A 12,503-nucleotide genomic window follows, 5' to 3' on the forward strand; every position below is an offset into this window, starting at 1 on the left:
AGTAAACCATTATTTACTGACATCATTCCTGATAACAAGCCAGTGATATATCAGACTGCCAGACATGTTATGAAGGACTTATATTTGAGGACAAAACCTGGACATTCTGTTGTAGTCTGTACAGTAGTGAGGTCTGTGTACTTATGGTGATTGTTGACAGAGTGCCAGTATTGTGTAGCAGTGTGTTGTGAACATGTTACTTGGCCTGTGTACAGACTGTGGTAGATGTCAGTGTTCTTGGTCTTGATCTATCTGACATTGCATGCTGCTCCAGTTTCTGGTACCCTATCAGTGCATATGTTTGTAGGACCAGACTGAGAGATGTCCCATACCACAGTCAGGCATCAGACTACACTGTGAACTGGGCCAGTATATGTAGGGTTAGTATGTGAGTGGCAAATATGAGGATGGTTTTGTTCACACAATCCATATACTGTACTATTAATTAGGCTTACCATAAAGTGACTGTGACTGTGTTGAGATTGGTTGTGGGTATGCACTTTCACACTGGTGTCTGTTACTCCATGCTGTTACATGCCTGTAGTGCCTGCTGTATTTGCAATTACATGTGTATTCCCCCATAGAAAACTTGGGTCAGTGTTGTGGCAATCAGCCTGTAGTTTATACTGTGCTTGGTGACATGCCTAGTAGCTCAGACAGCAGTGTGTGAATGCATCAACTGTGTGAGCTTATCTACTCCAGTATTTGTGTTATATCCCCATTTTCGTGGCTGTAAACATCCCCTTCATCAGGCTTGGTCCACACCTCTTGGACTAAGGAGTTCTGTGTATACCTCTGGACTGACCAGATTGTTTCAGACTGTCCATGTTTATGGGCATATTTCTGCTGTATTCGACAGGATCATTACTGTGATTTGTGTGGTACTTCACTATAGTGATTTTATAATATCTGTCAGTAACTGATGGCATACATGTCAGTTTTAGAAGAGCCTTCCTACACAACATGTTTGTTGACATAACCCCTGTTACTGTAGCAACAGTCTACATTTATAACTGCAATACTTACATTACGTTCCCTTGCACTAAGAGGTTGTGAGTTATGGTGCTGAGGTATGACATATATATATATATATATATATATATAATATATATATATATATATATATATATGTGTGTGTGTGTGTGTGTGTGTGTGTGTGTGTGTGTGTGTGTTTGTGTGTGTGTGTGTGTGTTTGTGTGTGTGTGTCTGCATGTACATGTATATATATATATCTACATATATGTATATATATATATATATATATATATATATATATATATATATATATATATATATATATATATATATATATCCTTGCTATGTGTAAACATGAGTGTTGTATATACCTTCTCAGATGTATCCCAGCATATTTATCTGATATGTGTATATTTAGATATAAAAACATGACTGATTCAACACTATTTTCACTAAAAAGTAGTAAATGTTTGTAGTAGTCAAAGCAGTTGTTCACTACTGTTTAGTACATGTAATGAATGATATATGTGAAGAAGCAACAGACATTTGTACAGCTCAGATGGCTTAGTGCTGTGACTATAGTCTACAGGGTCCTGGGTTCAAGACCTGCAAGGGCTGTTTATTTTGTTGCTAGGCAAAACAAGGACTGTTGTTTACAGACTGATTAAGACAGTTTTGTGCAGCTTTAAGTGGGTTTGTGAGGGGTTTGTGAAACGGTCAGCGGTGCTAACATATGGTTAAATGAAAAGGTGCTTACACCATCTAGGGTTCACTTACCAGTGTGCAAATCTGCTTAGCATTTACATTTAAGCAATGCTTACACCTGCCAAGCATAGATCAGCCCTGGTAACCAGTGATCACATTCCAGTCTAATAAAATAGCAGGGTAATGACATATTTACTAAATGTATTTAATTCCATGTACATAACATGCTTCTATGTGCTATCATTACAGTAGCAAGGGGTGTGAGTATATTGTATAGGACACCTGAGTATACATGGCTAGTATCAGAATCTTTTCTCTTTGTATGTGTTTCATACAGGGGTAGTATCCCACGTTATATGTGGTCACACTTGCATGTATTGTAGCATTACATTACTACTTTTAACAGTGCTTTTCCAAGTAAGAGTAGATTGCAGATTGTAGTACTGGAACCATACACCCCTGAAAGCAAAGATGCACTCTGAGTACTGACTATCATGTTCTTGGTGTGTGAGCTGCATGTTATTAAGTATCTCCTACTGGCTATTGATCTAATATGTGGATATTAACTGTAGACTACTATGTGTTTAGGACATGGCATTGAGGGCTGCTGTCATGTAGTCATGGCATACCTATCAGTGTCAGACGTCTTATCTGTCAAAACATTCATCCTAATGCATAACCTGTTGGCTAGCTAATTTCTGTCTGTCCTCTGTACATATGTGCAGATGTCAGGTATCCATCTTGGCTGCTTACAGGCAGTCTCTGATTGACTGACACTGACATGTCTTTCCAGCTGTGTTATGATTGCCACAGCTAGAAAACCCCACCCTGTATGCACCACATACCATGGATATCTCAACTAGACTACCACAGTCAACAGAACATGCTTGGGTACAGGTCCCTAACCCAGACACCGGCCATGTTATTTAATATATGTTGCATAAATGTCAATTGGAGCACACCACTGGCCCTCTGCAAGAGAAAATCAGATGACTGGATGTTGAATTTAACTGTCACCCTAGGGATCACTCAAGTGGCATTGGTTAATAGATGGCCTGCTGAAAAATGTCAGGTGGCACTATACCACTGTACCCACATGTCCTACACTTCTCATCTCTCCATGGACATTAGCCTGGTACACACCTAGGAACACCTGCACCTATGGACCTCAGTACTGACAAATGTGTCAGTGTGCTTTACTGAGAATAACAGTGTCTGTATGTCTGTAAACTTGTAATTGAAAATACTCTGAGGGCCTTCTCACCGACTACACCCCCCTTTGCTATACTTAGAAATGGCTGCTGCTGTAATTGACATTAAATGTATCTTGTTACACTCTTCACCCTATGGGCTACCTGTAGCTTGCAGTATCAGCATAACACTGTTCTACAAATGGGTAGATAGGTGTGGGTTACCCTCTGACTCCTGGCAAGTGTGTGTATGTGTGTGTGCAATTGTGTGTGAGTGTGCATATTTGTAGGAGACAGCATTCTGAGGCCACATTCTCCAAATACAATAAACCTTGCCATACATTATAAGGGATAGTGATGTTGCTGACATTAGGAGAGCTATGACAAACCCTCACCCTACTATCCCTGTGGCATGTGCAATAAATGCATATCCCTGTTGTAGCACTGATTACATAGACAAGGGTTTGTATTGCAGTCCTAGTCAATGTGTGATCATGGGTATGTCAGAGCATTATCATGGGTTTCAGTGAGAACAATATCCAATGTGGGGTTTGGGTGCTGGGTATACTGTCATTACACCATGGTACCCCCAGTACATGTCCCAAGGACCACTGTATGAGGACCGCTGTCAACATCAACCATACAGGTAATTGATTACACTATCCAGCCCAATGATACATGTACTGTGTGTAAAAACTGTGTAACAGAATGGACTCACTGACAAGGTAGTTAGCACTGCTAAACCCAGGTCTGTCAAATGTGTCTATGGCTGTATGTGTTTGTCAATATGTATATAACAGTATGTCATACTATGTATTGTTCATTAACACCCAGTACATCCCCCATTACTATACTGTACAAGGCCTGGTGATGTTCTTCACTTAACAGGAAACCTGGGACACACCTCACCCTAAAAGCTCTGTGGTGTGCACAATTAAGACCAAACACATTAGTAGCAATAAGTACCTAGTTAGGGGTTCTGCTCTCAGTTTTGCCAAGTACATTTGTGTGTATATGAAGGGATCTACTTCAGTTTGCAGAAAATATATGTCCCAGGAGATCATTTGTCTGAGAACTAACTGGCAAAAGGTAACATTTCAAAGTAATCATCTTGTGGAAATACATTCAGTCAAAACTAGAGGTGGATATGTAAATGCCCTCTTCCCCACTGTAGAGCTGTACAGTGATACTGGAGTTGATATATATATATATATATATATATATATATATATATATATATATATATATATATATATATATAGGTGTAGTTGTCGTGGGCACAGCCACCAACATTGGGGTTATTGTTGTACGTATCCCCCTGCTTAGTGTGCCATTATACTGTACAGTTTATGTTAGGTTAAGTAGCTGTTAATCACACTATGTGTGTTTTTACGCCACCCCACACCCTCCAAAGTGGGGGGATGGGACACCCACACCAGCACACCTATGTTTACCAACTCCAGGATTGCACTACATTGGGAAAGAGGACATATACCCTGCCAGTACCATTGTCAATGACATTAAACTGGCAGACTGATTATTTACTGATGTGCTGTTTTGTCAATTTGGTCTTGGTGGAATTAACATTGGCCAAAATGATTTCACTGCAAAATGAAGTACATCCATGTGAACAGTATTCTCTGTGTATTGCATCAACAGCAAAGCCTCTGTGTGTGTGTTATTCACAAACATTTGGTGTGTGCCACCCAATACACTTACCATTGTCCACTGTAGAAGAGCTGCTTACATCAGCCACCATGCACTCACCTGTATACACCTCTCAGATCTATCAGCCATGTGGCACATGCAGTAACTGTTATACAGACATGTTACCTGTGTTCAGCTGTACCCAGGATATGACACAGTCAATTTGTCACCACAGTGCCAAACCCCTTGTAGGAAAGGACAGCAGGCCAACATCCTGCTGATACATAGACACCTAGAACACAAACAGAATACATCATGGAGACTACAATCAGTCAGTGTTAATAACAGCGATAATGCATCATGGCTGGACAGCTACACACCCTGATGTGTAAGCAGTAATCATTCCAGCTGAAAACATGGTATGGATGACAGGGATGTGGCACAGGTATCATAATATGCACAGGGTGTGTTGTGGGTTTGCAGATGCCTGAGCTGAGATGTTTGGTTGACATCATGTGTGTGGGTTAGGGGGTTCTTTATTAAATAGGCTGTGCAGATGTGGTGTGTGTAGGTACAGAGGTGCCCTAGCTGTGTTGGTGATGTGTATGTGTATATATGTGCACATTTTGCCATGTGGCTGCCCTATACAGGAGTTTGTTTGACAGCTGCAGACCATACATGGCAGGGTGCACAGTTCGCCGTGTCTGGCCATGGACATGGGAACTGTAACTGCCAGGGGTTCCACAGGCACTACCAGGCAGAAGCCCAGATATGGTACTCTCCCCTGATGATGACACTTGCCTGCTGTATCCACATCCCTCTTTGGACCAGCCAGGACCATGTGCACATGATCTGCTGCACTGTGGTGTGGACAACACCCCCCTGCAGTGCTGGTACTGCCACTGTGGGAGCAGTTGTGAGTTTTTGCAAGTCCATGTAGACCTCCACCTGTTGGTGTTGCTGACCTACGTCCATGTGGCCGATGCCCTACTCCCACCACATGCTCTCTAGCACAAGACAGCACATGGTTGAGGATTCCCACCATCTCACCCAACCGTCTATCTATGACCTCTGCAAAATAATGGTGAGCACCTGCAAGATTATGGATGTTGTCACGTACAGCAGGAAAAGTAGCCCTTTGGAGCCTCAGACTATCTCTGGTGTATCATTCCATATGTGCCTGTGCCTCCATGATGGCCCAAAACATGCAGCTGGTGACACCTGTTGTGGCACCATACCTCTCAACCTGGAAACATCAAAAATCTGGACAAGGCCCATGAAAAATAGGTACAAATCTGTACACTGATTAACATCTAATTTGCATGCATAATTATGTAACCCCACCCACTCCAATGGAATTGTGGGATACTAACATTTGAACGCAAACTGAAGAACAGACAACTAAAACATGGCACCAGAGTCCCCCTGCAGCCATTAAAATGTCCCATTACCTGGCTATTTCGCCCCATTTACCATAAACACTAATGTATGCATACTGCTTTACTTCTACAATGATTTGGATTTTATTTTTACATTTTACAGCACAACAATGCAGAAACACTAAAAGACATCATCTGGTGAACAAAGCAATACTGTTACTGTCTCACAATGAAAATAGGCTTGACATTAAAACTTCTTTGCCCTTGAAACTCACATTCATTGAAACAGCATTGAAACCCACACCACATCCAAAGAAAATGCATCTGGCCAGTGGTGGATAAAGATTACCTTTGGGCTGTTTTCAAATCATTGGCCCCTTGCACACAAAACAAGAAACATACATGTGTTCTTTTCTTTATACACCTTCCTGACTTTATTAAATTATATTCCTTGTATAATACAACACATATGTTAGAGCACATTTTAAATGTATTGTTTGAACATTTTACCAGTAACCTGTACTGTAGGCAATGAAACAAAAACACATGAACCAATAATAATAAAACTGCCCAATTCAGAACTTTTCCATCATAAAAGTCTGCTTCCACACCCACATTATAAATAGAATGACAGTAGTGTAAGCCATAGGCATCTTGCAGAGCGTCTCACACTTATTTTCAATTTCATTTTTTTGGGGGGGAGGGGGACAAAAGGTCAAACACCAGGGACACATTTTAAACATTGCTTGTATAATTTTGTAAAGTCGCTAGAATAAAATGTGTTATCATCATACATTTCACTGGCAGGTTTTGAACCCAGGACTCTACACACTACAGTCAAAACAACATACCACTATGCCAAATCAGCAGCTGCCTGAAAAATAGGAAGACTGAAACTTAATATCCATCATTCAGTGAATTCATTTCTCACTTCTCAACATAGCTCTTAACCTCAACACAAAAAACATGGACAAACAACAAAGCCAATAATGGGGGAATAAAAATTCAGTTCTCACTTCTCACTCACCATATCTCTGAACTGTTAGCACAAAAACAATAATGGGGGAATACAAATTGTGTGCTCACTTCTTATCATAGCTCTAAACTCTTAGCACAAAAGAAATGTTCTTACTTCTCATTATAGCTCTCTCAACTCTTAGTACAAAAAAAATCTGGACAAAGCTCAGAGCATAACTTTCAACTGTTAGCACACATTCACTATAGCATTGTGTCAGTATTATTCCATACTTGTCCTAGGAGTCTTGCAATTTTAAACATCCTCTTATCATTGCCCACTGTTAGTGGAGGCCTAAGAGGAAAAGATCTGCTTACAGCAAAAAGCAACAGACAAATCTCAATTATTTAAAAAAAAATGAAGAGAAAAAGATATAATAGACATGATTACAAAAAATGCAGTAGACAGTCATTAAAAGATGACAACAAGTGGACTCTAGATGATTAGGCAAAGTAATATGTGAAGAGTACACAAAAAGACACGGACTATATGAATGAAAGAAATGCTTAGATCTGAGTAACTGTAAAAGACCAAAATAACATAAAACAAAAAGTGAAAATAAAGTAAATGTAAGACATTTGTTTTTGGACAGATAGAGGACAGGATCATTTACACAGTTCAGGACTTAGAACATTAAATGTTATGCTTTTATGGAGAATTTGGAGATACACAGACTACACATTCTTTATATGTCAAGGTGTGTCTCTCCTTTTCTGCCTGGTGGACTATCACAAGGAACAACAAGCTCTAGAAGTATAGCCAATCTGGGTTAACAAGCTGTAAATAAAAAAAAAAAAACCTGAACAATGCAATTACTAATTGAGTATTTATTCCAGACATCACATCACATCTATTACTTTCATCTGCTGTATGTACCACTTCACACTGTTACATCCACAGCCTAAAGTGTACACTGATTCACAGAGTAGTTCCCGTTCCTCCTCCGTCATTGCTGCCATTAATAACTGTGCCCTGAGTAGTTCCCGGCTTAATCCCTGCTCACAACCTCTGCCCGCTCGGCGAACTGCTGTTTCAGTGCTGTTCTAGCAGTTCCCCATTCCCGCCAGCTTGCAATTCAATTCAGCCAGCCGGAAATGATGATGTGAGCTCCTTGAGCTCAATTCTGACTGGCTGGTAGCCTGACGGAGCTGACGTCATTGCGCACGTGATGACATCAGCTCCGACAGCGTGAAAATTTAAAAAAAGCAAAAAAAATATTGGAAATGAAGGGTGCCACTCGGGAATCATGGCACCCCTTCATTTGGACCCCAAAACTCGGTAAAAACCGAATAATTTGGAATGGTTGGGAGGTCTGTGTGGCACTTCTACCAGAGGTGTGATGGCCAGAAGCCCTTCTATGAGCACCCCTGTACATCTGCCTGTGTGGTACCTCGCTGGTCATCCAGCTATGGCTGCTGTGTACAGACACACTTGCCATAGTCACGGCACTTTCCTGTCCCATGCCACCACCCGCCAATGGTCCCTCATCTATGGCCACTGGTGATGGGGTATGTATGGGAATTGTGACTATGTGAGGGGATGGGGTGGATAAAAGTGGGATGTCAACCAATGGCACAGATTCAGCCCCTGACAACCCTGGCTGTGCCTCACTATGCCTATTATCATTGTCAGAGTCTGTATGGACACTAACATCAGTTTGCCTGCAGGAGGGACCCTGACCCACCTGACCACCTGTGAGGGGCAGACAAGAAATGTAAATTAAGACCTGTATGTTATGGTTTAGCTTTACACACACACACACACACACACACACACACACACACACACACACACACACACACACACACACACACACAGACACATGCACACACACACACACTTACAGGTGAGGTGGCACAAATTATTACACAGACCTCTCATCACCCAACAATCAACATGCATGACATATGGCACTCAGCATGCACTGCAGCCATACTCAATCCTTGTTACCAACATTATACATCTCTGTGATGCATGAGTTGTGTTAGTAGGTGATGCTCCTTCCCCTGGAATACACTGCACCCATGTACACAGTATTGCTGTGCACCTGTACAGCACACTGGCATGTGCTGTGCACCATACCTCACAAGTGTACACACCATTGCTGAATGTGTATATGTGTGGCAGTTATGTTTGCTCTGTTGCTCACAGCCCCTATGTGTTTGTCTGACACAAATCTGGGATGATATGAGGACTGATGTCAGTAATTAATGCCTGTCCTTTGATTTGCAGATCTTATAATCAACAGTGCATGTATATGTAAAACAATCCTGTTACACTGACAACCTTAAAAGCTTAATGTGGATATGAAGAGTGTACACACCCTTGTTGACATGCCAGACTCTTCTATGATATGCAATGGGGCCACAATACTGCATTTGTTAACATTACACACACCTGATATGTGACATATGACGTGTGCAATCCAATGCAGTATCAAACAAATGTGTTAGTCATGCAGATGCTGAATGAGATGCATACAATATGTGGTTTGCATAAGTGTGCACACCCTTAACACAATGGTTTGTTGAAGCACCTGTTAAGTGAACTACAGCAGTCACTATTCCTGGAAGGGGTATACTAGCATGGCCCATTTTCACTTGTCATTATTTGGTCACTATGCCTTACAAATGTCCCCCAACTCTGCCAGATTGCAAGGTCAGCTCATGTGCACAGCCCTTGGAGGTCACACAGTGGCTTCACTATTGCTGTAGAGTCAGGGTTATGTCTGGTAAAAATCATAAACATCACTGTGTTCAGATACAGCCATTCTTAGCAAGTTTTGGATGTATGCTTCATTTCACTGTTGTGTTTCAAGCCAACACCCCTCCCCATCCTTAGCCTTATTGAAGATGTTTGACAATTATGGGCCACACATGAGTGTTATTGTGCAGTGTTCCAAATTCCAAACACCATGTGTACCAGCCTAGTTCCAGCTAATGAACAACAAACCTAAAGGTGTATACTGGCATCAGCAAGCTAAATATTGGGGATGGTGGCCCTGAGGTGGGGTGAGGTGTTGCTTGTGCACCACATGTATCTTTATGAATACCATCTGTAGGTTTGAGCCTTGGTCTCATGACACCATTACACATTGAAACACATGCCTTTGGGAGACTGATGTTATGCTTATGCTACCAGTAGAGAGCCCTGGATGATGTATCATGTGGGACAACTCTTCCATCATGTTACACTAACCCATAGGCCACACTTATGCAGAATCCAGGCAATTGTTAAAACAGGTACTGCACAGCTAGTACTTGCTAGACATTCCTGCAAGTCCCTCAGTGTTTCTGTATGTTTCTGGGCAGCCTCCATGACCAGTTTCCAACATGTTTTGTCATCTGTTTTGGATGGGCATATGTTTATTTTCTACATCAATGTTGTCCCATACTTCATACACACATACATGACTGTCTGCAAAGTTTGCCATGGTATATGCAATGGTGAGATAAGGCTACTTTTCCCACTCCTGAGTCCTACCTTTTGAATATGGGATCCATTTCATGGTCTGTAAGGTGTGTGCAAGCCATAACTGCCTCTGTTGCAGGTGAGTGGGCAAATGTCATGGACATACTTCTTGGACAGCAGACCATGACTTGTTGTGACATTGAGGCCCTGTACTTGATGGAAGGTGTGCACTCAAGAAGAGTGAATGCTGTCAATACATCATAAGCTGCTTCCACAATATTTGCAGTGCATGCACACATATGCTTCCAGTGTTTGTTAAGGTATGTATTCCCCATATTTGTTGTCCTGACATAGGATTCCATATTACACATTTATTGCTCATGTTAGGATCACATTACAGGTTGTAAAAGGTGTGGAATGTGGTATTGTGATTTGCCGTTGTTTATATCAGGAACAGTTGCCGTTGTAATAGTGGTGTATATACTGTTGTAGCCAGTGTATAAGGGTTATGTTTCAGACATGTCCCTACTGTAGGCCATTTGTCCCAACATTATGTTCATCTCTGTCCACACATCTTGCACTGACAGGTTGTTAGGTATACTGCAGGACTCCTACATACCCTTCAGATATGCCACCATGGTGACCACTGTGATGCAGTGTAGTTAATACCAACAATACGTGAATATATACAGCATGCATTATGGGTAGGTGTGTTAAATGTGTGCATGGCAAATAGCATGGCCATAACATGGCCGGTGTATTGGAAAACCTGAACTAAACAACTCCATACTGACCAGCCACTGGCTGCTGCCCCAGTTGTATACCATAGGGACCTAAATAGTTGTGAGACAGAAGTAATGTCAGTAGCCACAACTGTGGCATTGGTACAGGGTGGAAGCAGCATTTCAGCACATCGACAGTACAAACCCACAATACTAGAGATTATGCACATCTGTTCATTACTACACTGCAGCAACAGACTATCTTATCTGACATATGCATGTAGATACTTTACAGATGGAAATGGATAAGCAACAGTGGTCTAGTAATGTTCCCTCAGGCCTTACCTGCACACTCCTTGTCCATTGTGTGGGTGGCACCCACCTCCACAATTCTGTCTTAATCGTGCTGGCTTGGTTGGTGGGCAGGTGCCCCAAGGCTGGTGAGGAGCACCTCAACATGTGTCAGTGGGGGCTGGATGGCATGAACCCCACCTGTGGCTAGCTAGTCCTTCCTAACTGCAGCAGCATGCTGACAGGTGTGGCAGATCAGATAGGTGCATCGATGCCACACCTGTTCATAATTTTGGTTGTGCAGGCCGACATCATTTACCCTGTGGATGAGCGTGTTCCACAGGGCAGTCCTCTCCTGCAGATCCTGGGCCCTGCAGCTGAAGAGGATGGCATGGAGCATGATGATGTACTGGATGATTGCATCATTTTCCAGGTTTGTGAACGTGAGCAGACATTCCCAAAACATTGTACCTGGAAGACATAAACAGGAAAAAAGGTCACAGGACCTCATACAGTTGTCCACGTGCACAACAGTGGATATTACTTGCAAATAATCCAGACTATACCATAACACTGTAAGCTGTCATGGCTTTGACATCTTGCATTACACTCCTGGCCGTGACCTGTCCAGTTCCACCAGTGTTGGACACTTAATGGCATAATCCACTATTCACCATTCATTTCTGTGTAGAGAGATGGCAGTGGCCATCTTCCATGTGGATGGTGGCATGTGTGTGTTTGTCTGTAGTGTGTGATGGAACTGTGAGCACATGCCTGTACTCATGTAGGAGGCAAACCGTGATGTTCTCATGGACCATGGAGACTTGCTGTTGGTGCCCATCAGTCGGCATTATGTCCATGCTCACCACGGATGTGGGCAGGAGTGAGGGTGATGTGCATATTTCCCTGTACTATTGTTGTGGACAGGGTACCACTGTTCCCACGTATCCTGTCTGATGCAGGTTGCCTGTATTCATGGCATGTGTGTATGAGGTGTGTTTTACCCCCAGTACAGGTTGACTTGTGTTACTGGCTCTGAGACTGCGTACATATGTGCAGACATGGCTGCAATTGGCCTTGGTGGTTTAGATATGTCTGATTTCTAGTCATAGTCAGCCTTACAGGAAATGACCTGTGAACCTACATGCTTGCTCAAATAGAGGTGCAC

This window comes from Protopterus annectens, chromosome 4.part0, assembly GCF_019279795.1.
Source record: "Protopterus annectens isolate FY-2018-M chromosome 4.part0, PAN1.0, whole genome shotgun sequence".
Lineage (NCBI taxonomy): Eukaryota > Metazoa > Chordata > Ceratodontiformes > Protopteridae > Protopterus > Protopterus annectens.